Raw genomic sequence first — 13,519 nt, 5'->3', positions numbered from 1 at the left:
GTATAAGCCAATAAAGTCTTCGTTGATGATTAAGGAAACATCGACAGTATGAATACAAAATGACACTTGTTTGTGAATCGAAGAATCACTTGTTTCGTCAACCATAATAGAAAAATGTTCAGTGTTCTTGATTGAAGCCAATACCTTTCTCAAAACAGACTTTCCTTGTTGATCAATAATCTTGTTTTGAATATTGTGGGACGTCCGCTTATACAGCGAATGTCCTAACCAATCTTTAAACTCGGGTATGTCATTCTTTCAGAGTTCCTACAGTTGAAAAAAATTTGAGTTTACATCTTCGTGCCCTCTAATTGTTAGTCCTTGTTGACATAGAAACTGCACAGTAGTAAAAATTGTCTCAAGAGCTAAATGGCCTTTCTTCATATCACTATCTAACTATTTATTCAATTGGGAGGCCACACTTTGGGTAGTAATAGAATTTAGTTTCGGAATATCTTCTTTGTGCGTAAACTTATTTTCATGAAGACAGAATTTTTCCAAAGCCTTTTTCCAGTTAGAAAACCCTACGGAAGTAAATGCATTTTTTTTTTTTAAGGAAATTGTAGTAGATTTTTAGCATCTGCTACTTTGCAGGTTATGCAAAAAACTTTTTCAGTAGATGCTTCATATTCTAGCCATTTATATTTGACCAATCAAGATTTCTGAAATGATCTTCCCTTATCGGATTGTCCAGGTTTCGGCTGTGAATGGTTCTCGCCTAAAGACGACAAAGCAATTGACGACACAGTAATTGTTGGAGGTTGATGTGCAGTATCATCAAGTTCCAAGTGCGCATTTTTGGTAACAAATTTATCCATTGCAAACTTAATTCACAATACACTAAGAGACTAAAGTAAACAAATAAAATATAGGCATATAAAATAGTCCACTAGACACTAAAGTCGGAACACTAAACACGTCTGCAGCATGCACTGAACGAAACTTTCCACATTGAATGACTGCGACAGCAGGGTGGGCTTTATATAGCCATGGCGTCATAATGTCTTGAAGTGTCAAGGTGATGTGAGGCAGAGGATTCCAAGGGTTTCAGCTCCAGTCCTTTTGATGTCTCTGCAGCTGCAGTGCTGGCATCTGGCACCAGACTTTACCCGAAGGTTTGCGCACCGGGACAAATTCTAAGTGTGTCCACAGCACCGTAACACTATCATGATTCACACCACTCATTTTCAATTAACTTCCTTCCTACTGTAATAATTATTTGTTTTAACTCATTACTGAATGCATTTTGAAAGGTAACTATCATCAAAAAAGGAAAATAAAAAATTCCAACATAATTTTGTGATTTTACAAAGCATAATATAACTAATAATTTTCTTAAATTATTGGGGTGGCTCCGTCCGCCCCCCCCCCCCCTCCCAAAACGAATTTTTGAGGGGGCTCGGGCCCCCCAAGGCCCCATGGAGTCGTTGCCTGTGGCTACATCCCCTCAATCACTCCCTCCCTAACAACTGTCTTCCTTTCATGTCCTTCAGCAATATGGTTTCTGTGCAGGTGGTAGGTAACTTTTTTCCCCTTGTATTTTATCCCTGATGCCCAAAGAATTTTATATTGAGTATTCCGATGATTATTACAAAAAAACTTTCCTGAAGTATACATATGCTATAAATGTAGTTCGCCATTTTTCAATTGACAAGTGTCACCTTGAAAGTAATGCTCCACATTTTTTTCACATGCTCAGGAAACTTAAAGAATTCATATGGACAGTTAGCATTCAAAACATTGTTGTGGGCTGAGGGTGGGGGGTGGGGGGGAAGGGGGGGGGAGAAGGAAAAACAATGGGGCATTACTTTCTGAGTGACCCCTGTAGCTTCTAAGATAAGTTGTAGACCAACATTGCCTTGCGTGCTTCCTACATTTTGCTGGAACCCTAACTGATCTTCCTAAAACTGCTTCTGCCACTCTTTCAGTTCTAGTGTGGATAATTCATGCCAGTATTTTGCATCTGTGACTCATTAAACTGGTAGTTTTGTAATATTCACACCTACAAGCACCTGATTTCTTTGTTATTCAGAAAACTGTTAACAATGAGACCGGTTTATAATTTCCAATTTCATCTTGTTTACCCTTTTCATGACTCAGTCATACTTCTGTATATACCATTTGTGGGAAACAGCCTTCATCAAAAAACTAATTGAATGTAAGAGAGAGTGTATGTGCAATGCTCTGATAGATTATTTATATTATTTTAATGGGAACCTCAAACCATCTTCAGAAGTTAAAGTTTTTAGGGATATTACATTTTTCACAGTTGTCGTATTGAATGTAGGGCTACATGTGAAAGCATGCACATTATACAACAGTTGCAATTACTATGCAGCCTTCTGTAAGGGGATGACAACTAGTCGGCTGTCTACCTACATGAATGGTGCAATGTGAGTTTCAGTGTGATACTGAACTTCCTTACCTTTGTGTGACAATTGTTCTCTCAGACATCTTCTAATTCTTTTCAAATCTAGAATCACTGCACCACATTTATGAGAATAAATTGTGTTACTGCTGTTGAGTTAACAAACAGCGAATGGTGTCCCAGTTGTAAGAGACCCCAGAAAAAGTGTTACAAACATTGTGGTAAAAGAGAATATGAAATCAAATTTGTGCATGACATACCTTTATGGTTGAGAAATGAAGGTATATTATAAGACGTGCTGGAAATGACCTCCCACCACCTGTATACACAGTTCAACACAGCACTAAATGTTTGCAAATGTTGCTGCCAAAGTACTGGGTGTGACTGCCTGGATTTCATGGTGGACTTCTGATGGAACTCAATGCTGATGCCTGGTTTGTTCTTATGCACGTTACCTTATAAGTGGCCCCACAGAAAACGTCTTTAGGGGTCAAGTCAGGTGACCTCGGAGGCCATAATGCTTTGGAAATCACACTGTCAGGGAACAATGATTTCAATGCAGCTATAGTCGCTTTAAACATGTGGCAAGTTGTCCCATCTTGCTGGTACCAGCTAAGTGTCTTCACTGACAACAGTAGTGTAAAAAAAAAGTCCAGTGATGCACCACTGTTATAATGCACAGAATAAGCCCACCTTCTCGAATGAAGGGGTTCCTCAATGACTACATGCTGCTGGTTGTTACTACTCCATAGATGTATATATTGAGAGTCCATATATCCTTATAGGTGAACCACTCTTCAAAACTGTACCTTGTATACTGTAATATTTCTGGGCTCTCAATGAGAAACCTGTGAAACCAATGGCATTATGGTAGGTGTTTTTCATGGTATGTCTGTATCACTTTGTGAACACCTGTAAACATTGAGACACACTGGCCTACTTTCTCTGTAGCTCTGTGACACATACTGTTGAGTAGTACAGATTCATGCAATTAACAGCAAAAAATCTTTATGCTCAATGCCAACAATCATCTCTTTACCTCAACAACACTTTCTTTCGATAACTGCGGGCACCCCTGACCCCCTCGCTATGCAGATCTAACAATGTTCCCTTTGTGTCCAGCTTTGTCACCAAGCCTTGAACACAGTGTTCAGACAATTTATGTCAACTTTTGAAACATTGTAAAATCAGTTGCTGACATGTCTTAAAGTAACCAGTTCTTCAGTAGTGTTTCAGAAGAAATGCACACTTTCCACATAATATCAATACATGACAAGAGTAAAGCAGCACTGGAAGAAGCAATTCACACAGAACACCATGAACAGTGAGCCACGCTACACTGAAACACAAGATTAACACTCAGCTTGTGGAACCTCATTGCTGTCAGATTTCACTGGTGCTGCCATATCGATGATTTATGTGAGAATGTCCTCTGTGAAATACAGTACTCTGTCAGCACTGTGGACCAGCACTATTCACAAACATGCAGCACCGTGTTGAACTGTGTGTACTGGTGGAGGTAGGTCACTTCCAGCACCTTTTCTAACATACCTTCATTTCTCACCAATGAAGATATGCCCTGTACAAACTTGATTTCGTATCTTCTTCTCTTAAGAACCAGGGCTCCTTACAAACATCACACCGTATGTTTTATTTTCAGTTACATATACATACTACATTATATGATTACCTTAAACATTCCATATCCTGAATAGTAGTAGAAGTTTATTTTTCATGATCCAGGGAATATGTATTTGTGCATCCAAGCAGATATTTCATCTCATGAAGTCATTGCAATTACTGTTCCTTGCTGAAAATGCGCATTATCCCTCACTACAGTTCCCCATACGCAAAATAAAAATTAATACTCACCCCCTCCCTCTCACACAATATCTGTATCTTTACATTTAGTATGTTATTTTATAACTTTTAGTAGCAAGTATCATTCATCATGGGGATACACATCACTCCACTGGGGAGGTATATAACACCTCATATCCTCCACTTAGATGAATGAAGTCACTGTAAATATATCTACATACTGTATTTAACACTGAATGTTTGCACTATGTAGAAACCTTTTACTCCTAGCACAGTTTTTTTTAACTCTACATAAAAAAATTAATGAGAAATATATTATTGTGGGGGTAATGTGTTTTACCTCTGGACATAGCAATGTTTTACTGTGATGGACATGGCTGGTAATTTTTTGTTTTCTTAACAAGGATAACAGACTAGTATATGATAAAAATTGAATAGATTTTACAGGCATCTGATTTCTAATACAAACTTCAGCAAACATAGCTAATCATGCTTACATGTTGTAGTTACAAGAAATAATCTTGAAAACATTGAGCTATCATAAATAGCATAACATACTTTGGCTAACTTGTAAACATTTAACTTTCATATAATTTCTGTTTATCTTTTCTCTTTTTGCTCCATATTATCTCAGCCACACAATTTCAAACAATTTTAATATTTTTCTATCTACGAGAACTTGATTTCATAATCTTTTACAATTCAAGCTAGTTTTAATCTGTACAATATTGGAGTTTGTCTTAAAACTTAATTATTTCAATGATATTTAAATCATTTTATACTACTTTCACCTTTTTCCTTTAAAAATCATCTTTGTTTCTTTTCTCTCCTGAATTTGTGTCAGTACTTACCGCATCCTCCAACCTATACCCCAGTACAGTATCTCATGTGTTGGTCCTCATTTCTTGTTACACTTACTCTGTTTCATGTCATACTACAAATACTCCCCCCCCCCCCCCGCCCCCCACAAACACACACACATACACATTCTCCCTCTCCCCTCTCCCCTCTCCCCTCTCCCTCTCCCTCTCCCCTCTCCCTCTCCCTCTCCCTCTCCCTCTCCCTCTCCCTCTCCCTCTGCCTCTGCCTCTGCCTCTGCCTCTGCCTCTGCCTCTCCCTCTCCCTCTTCCCCCTCCCCTTCTATCTTTCCTTTTTTTAAATTAATTTTTTTATTCCCCACTTTGAAACCTGTTACTCCTACCTTGAAAATAAAAAATTAAACACCTCTTTACATTTTTAGTCCTCTAAGTTCACAATGTTTCTTTCTTCCCTTCTTATTTATTCCTGTGTCATTCTGGCCTGCAAACTGGGTCATGTTATTTCACTGAGTTGCTAGTTTTTAAATCATATTATGATGGTATATGTACTATTTTAAAATGGTGGGAATTACAGGTTGGACTATCAACAATATGAGGAGAAGATAGGTTGCTACTCATCCTAAAGATGACACATTGAGTTGTAGACAAAGCCATCTTCATAAAAGGAAACACACATTCATTCACACAAGTAAGCACATCTCACACACACATGACCGTCATCTCTGGCATTCCAGTCTGAGTTGCCCAAGATGGTGGGATTGTGTACTTGAGGTGTGCTTTCTTGTGTGAATGAATATATCTGTGTGTGTGTGTGTGTGTGTGTGTGTGTGTGTGTGTGTGTGTGTGTGTGTTTCCTCTTCTGAAGAAGGCTTCTTCTAAAAGCTAATGAGTAAGTATATTTTCATTGTGCCTTTCTGCAGCTCAATGTGTCATCTTTATCTTTTCCTTATATTGCTGTTATTAGATATAATATTTTCCCTCTCATGTTAGGAAGGTATGAAAGTTGTTACATCAGTCATAGTAGGACATCATTCATATTTATTAGTGGTCACCTATTTGGCTCTCCCTTCCCTATGCTGGTGTGATGTTACCTAACATCTGAAGAAAAAAAAGTCATCTACATCTGCATGGATACTCTGCAAATCACACTTAAGAGCCAGGCACCTTTGCAATAATTCTGTATTATTCCACTCTTGAATAGCACACGGAGAAAACGAACACCTATATCTTTCCGTGTGAGCTCTTATTTCACTTATTTTATTATGATGATCATTTCTCCCTTCATAGATCAGCATCAATAAAACATTTTTGCGTTTGGAGGAGAAAGTTGGTGATTGAAATTTTATGAGAAGACCCCACCGCAATGAAAAACGCCTTTGTTTTATTGATGCCCACTGCAAATCTTGTATGTTCATGATACCCTCTCCTGTATATTTCTCGGTAATACAAAATGTGCTGCTCTTCTTTGAACTTTCTCAATGTACTCCTATCTGGTAAGTATCCTACACCATCCAGCAGTACTTCTAACGAGAATGGACAAGTGTAATGTGCATGGTCCCTCTAGTAGATCTGTTGCAACTTCTAAGTGTTCTGCCAATAAAACACAATCTTTGGGTCGCCTTCCCCACAACATTTTCTGTTTGTTATTTCCACTTTTAAGTTGTTCATAATTGTCATTCCCAGCTATGTATGACCTTTATATTTGATTAATTTATTGTGTAACCAAAGGTTAATGGTTTCGTTTTAGCACTCATATGAATGACCTCACACGCTAGGTGTTTTCTTTGATTTAACAAAGGCTTTTGACTATGTTGACCACAAAATATTACTGCAGAAGTTGGACCATTATGGAGTAAGGGGAGTAACATACAATTGGTTCGCCTCTTACTTTAAGAACAGAAAGCAGAATTGAGAGTGGTAGTGATGTTCAGTCCCAATGGGGCACTGTTAAGTGGGGCGTTCCCAAAGGGTCGGTGCTGGGGCCACTGCTGTTTCTTATTTACATAAATGATATCCCTTCTAGTATTACAGGTGATTCAAAAATATTTCTGTTTGCTGATGACACCAGCTTGGTAGTGAAGGATCTCGTGTGTAATATTGAAACAGTATCAAATAATGTAGTTCATGAAATAAGTTCATGGCTTGTGGAAAATAATTTGATGCTAAATCACAGTAAGATTAAGTTTTTACAGTTTCTACCTCACAATTCAACAAGAACCGATATTTTGATCAGACAGAATGGGCATATTATAAGCGAGATGGAACAGTTTAAGTTCCTAGGCGTTCGTATAGATTGTAAGCTGTTGTGGAAAGCCCATGTCCAGGATCTCGTTCAGAAACTAAATGCTGCTTTATTTACCATTAGAACAGAAGTGACACTTCAACACGCAAAGTAGTCTACTTCACATATTTTCATACGCTTATGTTGTATGGTATTATTTTTTGCGGTAATTCTTCTGATTCAAAAAGGGTATTTTTGGCTCAAAAACGAGCTGTTCAAGCTATATGTGGTGTAAGTTCGAGAACCTCTTGTCGACCCCTATTCGTCTGGGAATTCTGACATTGCTCTCACAGTATATATTTTCTTTAATGTCGTTTGTTGTTAGCAGTATTAGCCTATTCCCAAGAGTTAGCAGCTTTCACTCAGTTAATACTAGGCAGAAATCCAATCTGCATGTGGAATGCACTTCCTTGACTCTTGTGCAGAAAGGAGTGCAGTATTCTGCTGCATCCATTTTCAATAAGCTACCACAAGAACTCAAAAATCTTAGCAGTAGCCCAAACCCTTGTTACCGATATTAGAATAACCACTAAAGTTGAAATGTTAAGTAAGAGCACCATGTTCCAGTGTTGCCTGCATCATTAATAGAATAAATTGGCCTTACAGTTTCACCCCCCCCCCCCCCAATAAAAAGAACTTAATGGAATACCACATCTAAATCTTAGCCAGAAATGGCTCTACAAATTCAGTGCAGTAGGCTACCCCAAAAGTAAAACACATTTACAAGATATTGAAGCAGATACACACTGACATCGGCATGTTGTCGAAGACTATAATTATCAAGAACATCTTTGTATTGCAGTCAAGCAGGCTAAAGGTAAGACTTACTTTTTTTTCTTTTTCTTTTTTTAGATTCCCATGCAATCAGCTATGTGTGAATGTGGGAAATGGAAATGTACCACCCTTGAAATATTCTTCCCGTGGGCTCAATATCTGAAAGAGACATCACTGAAATTCCTCCTGTATGACAAAAAGTTACTGTTGAATGCAATGAACTTTTAATAAGACGTCCACTAAAATATTAGAATCTGTCAAAATTTGGCCCAAGCTTCAGAAGTGTTGATGTTTAGCCAGGATTTGTAACAATATATTGGATCTACAGGATGCTCCTAAAACTTGATTACATTGTTGATGACATTATGTTGAACATAGGTCATTGTGAAGTGATAAATGTACTGTATGGGAAGATGCAAACTGGGACATAGATGGTGACTATGAGCAACAGGAAGGCAGCCAAGGGTAATTCTATTATCCACAGATTGTGACAAGTGAATGCAAAAAATTTGTTCATTTGTATTGAAAGTGAGATGAAGCCCAACATGCAAAATATAGCAGTTATATTAACTTTGTATTTTGCAGATAATTTAACCAAAGGGTCACCAGTGTTTAATTTAGAGCATGTAATGCGATTCGTGTGGTTCAATCCCTAGATGAGTTTGAGCAAAGACATTTCGACAAAGAAGAACCGCATGTGAGCCCAAACATCTTTGGGATGTTAGCTCGCATTGCTCTGAGTCAAGTGCTTGCTTCCATGCTCTGCTGACTGAAAATCCAGTACCTCTGACAAAATTGTTGACACACCTTCTAATTTGCACTGCAACTTCAATGACTGAGTCTCAGTAGCTTGAAGGGTGGACTAAAATATGTGCCTGCTCAAACAACATTTTTGCATATTAGTATGTCTGCATTCGGCAACAGCAGATTTATTTAGATACCTGCAGGTGAAATATTGTCAATGTTCACTACAGCCCAGTCAAATGGTATCAATAGGTGTCCCTTGCAGTCACATTCAGATGGAATACTATAAATGCCTGAGAGTCTGAACCCATGGCCATCTTACACAGGTCACAACATCTCTTTGATTTTCTTATTTATTTATTTTTATGTGTGTGAATGATGGTTTTAATCCCATATGTGTGTAAAATTTATCCAATTTTCTTGATGTAGCTTCAAAGCACAGAAGGTGCATCATGTGCTAATCTTGATGTGTTGCTTGGCTATATTTGGATTTGCATTTTTGGAGATGATATCGATGATGATGATTTTTGATTTGCTGGGCACTCAATGATGTGATTATCAGTGCACGTATAACTTCCAAATCTTTTCACTATCCAGTCTCACCATTTTCCTGAATGATGATAAAATGATGAGGACAATGCAGTCCCTGGTCACAGAAAATTCCCAACCCGGCTGGGAATCAAACCTGGGACCCTGTGATCCAGAAGCAGCAAAGCTAACCACTAGACCGTGAACTGTGGGTGCATTTTCTGGAGACAGCTGATTTTATTTCATATGATCAGCAGCTATTTTGTCTCAACATAGAGGCTAGATGAATTATTTCAGTGCAGAGAAGGTATTTGCTATTTGGTTAGAATAATGTTTATTAAGAAAACAAACTAAAACCGAACTCAAGCGCATATCCATTTGACACAATTCGTTCATTCACACTCTCATCACAAAATACAAGTTATCTACATGAAAAGTTAAGAGTGCACACAGGCGCATGGCTGCTTGCTGCTCAGAGACTAAGTCCTGCAATACCACACAACGCAAAATTTTCTGTCATTTCACTTCCTAGCTGCCCAAAGACTGACCGTCTGCTTTCGCATCTGCATCCGAACTGTACCCTTTGGTGTCTCCACCTCCACTGTCCTCTGCACATCCCCGGCCGCATTTCCCGTGCGCCAAATATCCTCGCTCAACTGACTAGGGCAGTTCCCTTTCCTGAAACCATCCATCTGATTGGCTACAGCTTATTCAACATGATTTTACATTTTAACGTATTTAAATAATCAAAGCTTGACCACTTTCATGTGCTAAATAAAATAATAATAATATCCCCTGTTAAATTCTTTTGCATAAAACCAATACAATTTCCTTCTTAACTTTGAATGCTACGGCCAGTAGCCTTGCACCAATGTGCTTTCTGATAAAAAAATAAAGAACAAAAGTAACTATATTAGGCACTAAACTTTACAACAAATATTCTATTACCTAATGATTAATAAGGTGTCATGCTGTCACCGATCAATGTGTTTTTTGTGGAGAAAATGATGATCTGATGCTTAACTGTAAATACTGATAATTTAAATTTACTATATCTTTTAAACAAATAACGTTACAGAGTTGATAAGTACAACATTTGTCATTTCAATTATGCGCTTCTATATGAAATATTGATCGTTAAGATCGACCAAAGCATTCAGATTTTAGAATTCAGGTATTTGTTACAAAACTTGTTAATTTCAATTTAACAGTAAATCATACACTATTATAGATACGATCAATATTCAAGTTTTATTGAGATCACTATGAAATTCATGGAGGATGGCAGATTAAATTTACTGTGGCTTGATTCCCTGCATTACTACAGAATTAAATAGTTTTCATAAATATTTCTCTTTATGGCCGATCTTAGGTCTGCCATGTTTAACATTGCTACATCTCCTTGGCCACAAACGGCTTCTACTGGATTTCTCTATGACGTAGGTTCTAGTCTGTCTCACTCGCACACTGTAGCAATTAGGCATCAATAAACAATGGACGCCTGTGAGTTTCCCCATCTTGTGGTGAATCTGTGCCCTTTGTGGCACGTGGTCCTGGACAACGGGGTTCGTTTCACAATTCCTATAGGCTGACTCTTTCGGCCACATATTTAAATGAGAGCGCAGTGCTCGTTAACTCACAGCGACTGCATAGGAATATGTCCTGTATTATATTTCATGATGGAAACAAAAATGTTGCAAGTGACATTTCATCATTGGCATCAATGTAATCTCTGGTCACAGTGGGAATTCCACATCTGGTAATTTATGTGATTCTCGGACTTATTGTACAGTCAGATGTTTTCTGGAAGAAGGCAATGGCGGTTTTTGTCAAAGCTCAGTTTGTGTAGTGAATAAACATAAGAAACGTGCTGCGAACAGTTCAATAATTGAATGTTTAATTCAACATTTTGTCTCTAAAAGTTACAATTATGTAAGTTGAAAATGGTGTAGGCCTTTCTACTGTAAGGTGAAACATTGTAGCAATCACCTTCAGACTTTACTGGTGTAAATTGGATTGCCAATTTCACACGTACATTTCTAGACCTCACTAAGCCTACCATTTGACATGTACCATCCATTATTCAATCTGTTTTTTATGCAGTCTGGCAATACCATTTAGTCTGATGGCCACTGTTCACTACAGGCCTTTCTAACCCGATTATCGTTGCTACTGTTCGTCAGATGATTACTTCTCATCCAACTTTGCAATTGGTATTTGGTTCACTTGATATACTTTTCACAACAGCATTATTTTAAACTAATATTACTCTACTCTGACTGTCATGCAAATACATTGTTTACATGTTTTAAACAATTTCGTAGTTGTTGTTGTTGTCTTCAGTCCTGAGACTGGTTTGATGCAGCTCTCCATGCTACTCTATCCTGTGCAAGCTTCTTCATCTCCCAGTACTTACTTCAACCTACATCCTTCTGAATCTGCTTAGTGTATTCACCTCTTGGTCTCCCTCTACGATTTTTACCCTCCACGCTGCCCTCAAATGCTAACTTTGTGATCCCTTGATGCCTCAGAACACGTCCTACCAACCGGTCCCTTCTTCTTGTCAAGCTGTGCCACAAACTCCTCTTCTCCCCAATTGTATTCAATACCTCCTCATAAGTTATGTGATCTACCCATCTAATCTTCAGCATTCTTCTGTAGCACCACATTTCGAAAGCTTCTATTCTCTTCTTGTCCAAACTATTTATCGTCCATGTTTCACTTCCATACATGGCTACACTCCATACAAATACTTTCAGAAATGACTTCCTGACACTTAAATCTATACTCGATGTTAACAAATTTCTCTTCTTCATAAACGCTTTCCTTGCCTTTGCCAGTCTACATTTTATATCCTCTCTATTTTGCTCCCCAAATAGCAAAACTCCTTTGCTACTTTAAGTGTCTCATTTCCTAATCTAATTCCCTCAGCATCACCCAACTTAATTCAACTACATTCCGTTATCCTCGTTTTGCTTTTGTTGATGTTCATCTTATATCCTCCTTTCAAGACACTATCCATTCCGTTCAACTGCTCTTCCAAGTCCTTTGCTGTCTCTGACAGAATTACAATGTCATCGGCGAACCTCAACGTTTTTATTTCTTCTCCATGGACTTTAATACCTACTCCGAATTTGTTTCCTTTACTGCTTGCTCAATATACAGATTGAATAACATCGGGGACAGGCTACAACCCTGTCTCACTCCCTTCCCAACCGCTGCTTCCCTTTCATACCCCTCGACTCTTATAACTGCCATCTGATTTGTGTACAAATTGTAAATAGCCTTTCACTCCCTGCATTTTACCCCTTTCGTAGTATTGCCATTTTTTCTCTTCCTGCCATAATGATCATTACCTCAAAATGACATAACAGTTATCAATTTATACCATGAGCAGCATGAAAAATGTCACACACAACTACAAACTTATTAAATTTCATTGCAGATTGCAGCACCATCAATACTACACTCAAATGCTACACATCTCTATACATAACGGCACAAACTACTGTGAAGGGTGTGGCAAAGGGTACTTTTCATTGTACAACATGTTAAATTTTCTCTCTGTTCCAATCAAATATCAAGTGTGGTGCTGACTGTAATTAGCATTGACAGAGAGTACATGTAGCAGTACAGATCAAAAATAATACCATGTACTGAAATGACAAATAGAAAGCAAGTATACCTATAGGGATGGGAAGCAATATTGTCATAATCTGTCAGAAAAATAACACACTTTAGGCCATCTGTCTGAATAGTATAATTATAAGAATTTTTCCATGACTTGTCTTTCAATGAGAAATATTAATATTTATTTGCAATGTTATTGTGCTTCACCTTTTGAAAATTACTTTTCAAACTTATTATCTAACATTCATCACATGTATATACAAAACACTGCCCAAATTTTTATGTATAATATTAAAGTTAAATTGTCATTCGAGAAACATCCTAAATAACTAAATGATATTCATTTAAACCCTTTCAAAGACCTCTAGATCAACTGGCCTCATCCTTTGGAGGTTAAAGTCTAATCTGCCACCCTTATTTTCTTACGAGTACTGATGTTAAAATATTCGCAGCATCTGGATTCTGGTTCACATTCGTACTTTCAAGAAAAATGTTCCTTAACAACATAGGTTCTAAACTACTGTGACAAATCTCAACAAATTATCATTGTTGAGA

The 13,519-nt window shown here is 37.8% G+C and overlaps 1 protein-coding gene across 1 annotated transcript in view; it reads left to right on the top strand.

Annotated features, from left to right (window-relative positions):
* LOC126101561 (cap-specific mRNA (nucleoside-2'-O-)-methyltransferase 1) overlaps positions 1–13,519 on the top strand; it is a 275,895-nt gene that overhangs the window by 180,866 nt on the left and 81,510 nt on the right. The window lies entirely within an intron of this gene.

The sequence above is a fragment of the Schistocerca cancellata genome, chromosome 9 (assembly GCF_023864275.1).
Source record: "Schistocerca cancellata isolate TAMUIC-IGC-003103 chromosome 9, iqSchCanc2.1, whole genome shotgun sequence".
Taxonomy (NCBI): domain Eukaryota; kingdom Metazoa; phylum Arthropoda; class Insecta; order Orthoptera; family Acrididae; genus Schistocerca; species Schistocerca cancellata.
The sequence above is the reverse complement of the archived record's forward strand: the minus strand, read 5'-3'. Positions and strand labels throughout refer to the sequence as shown.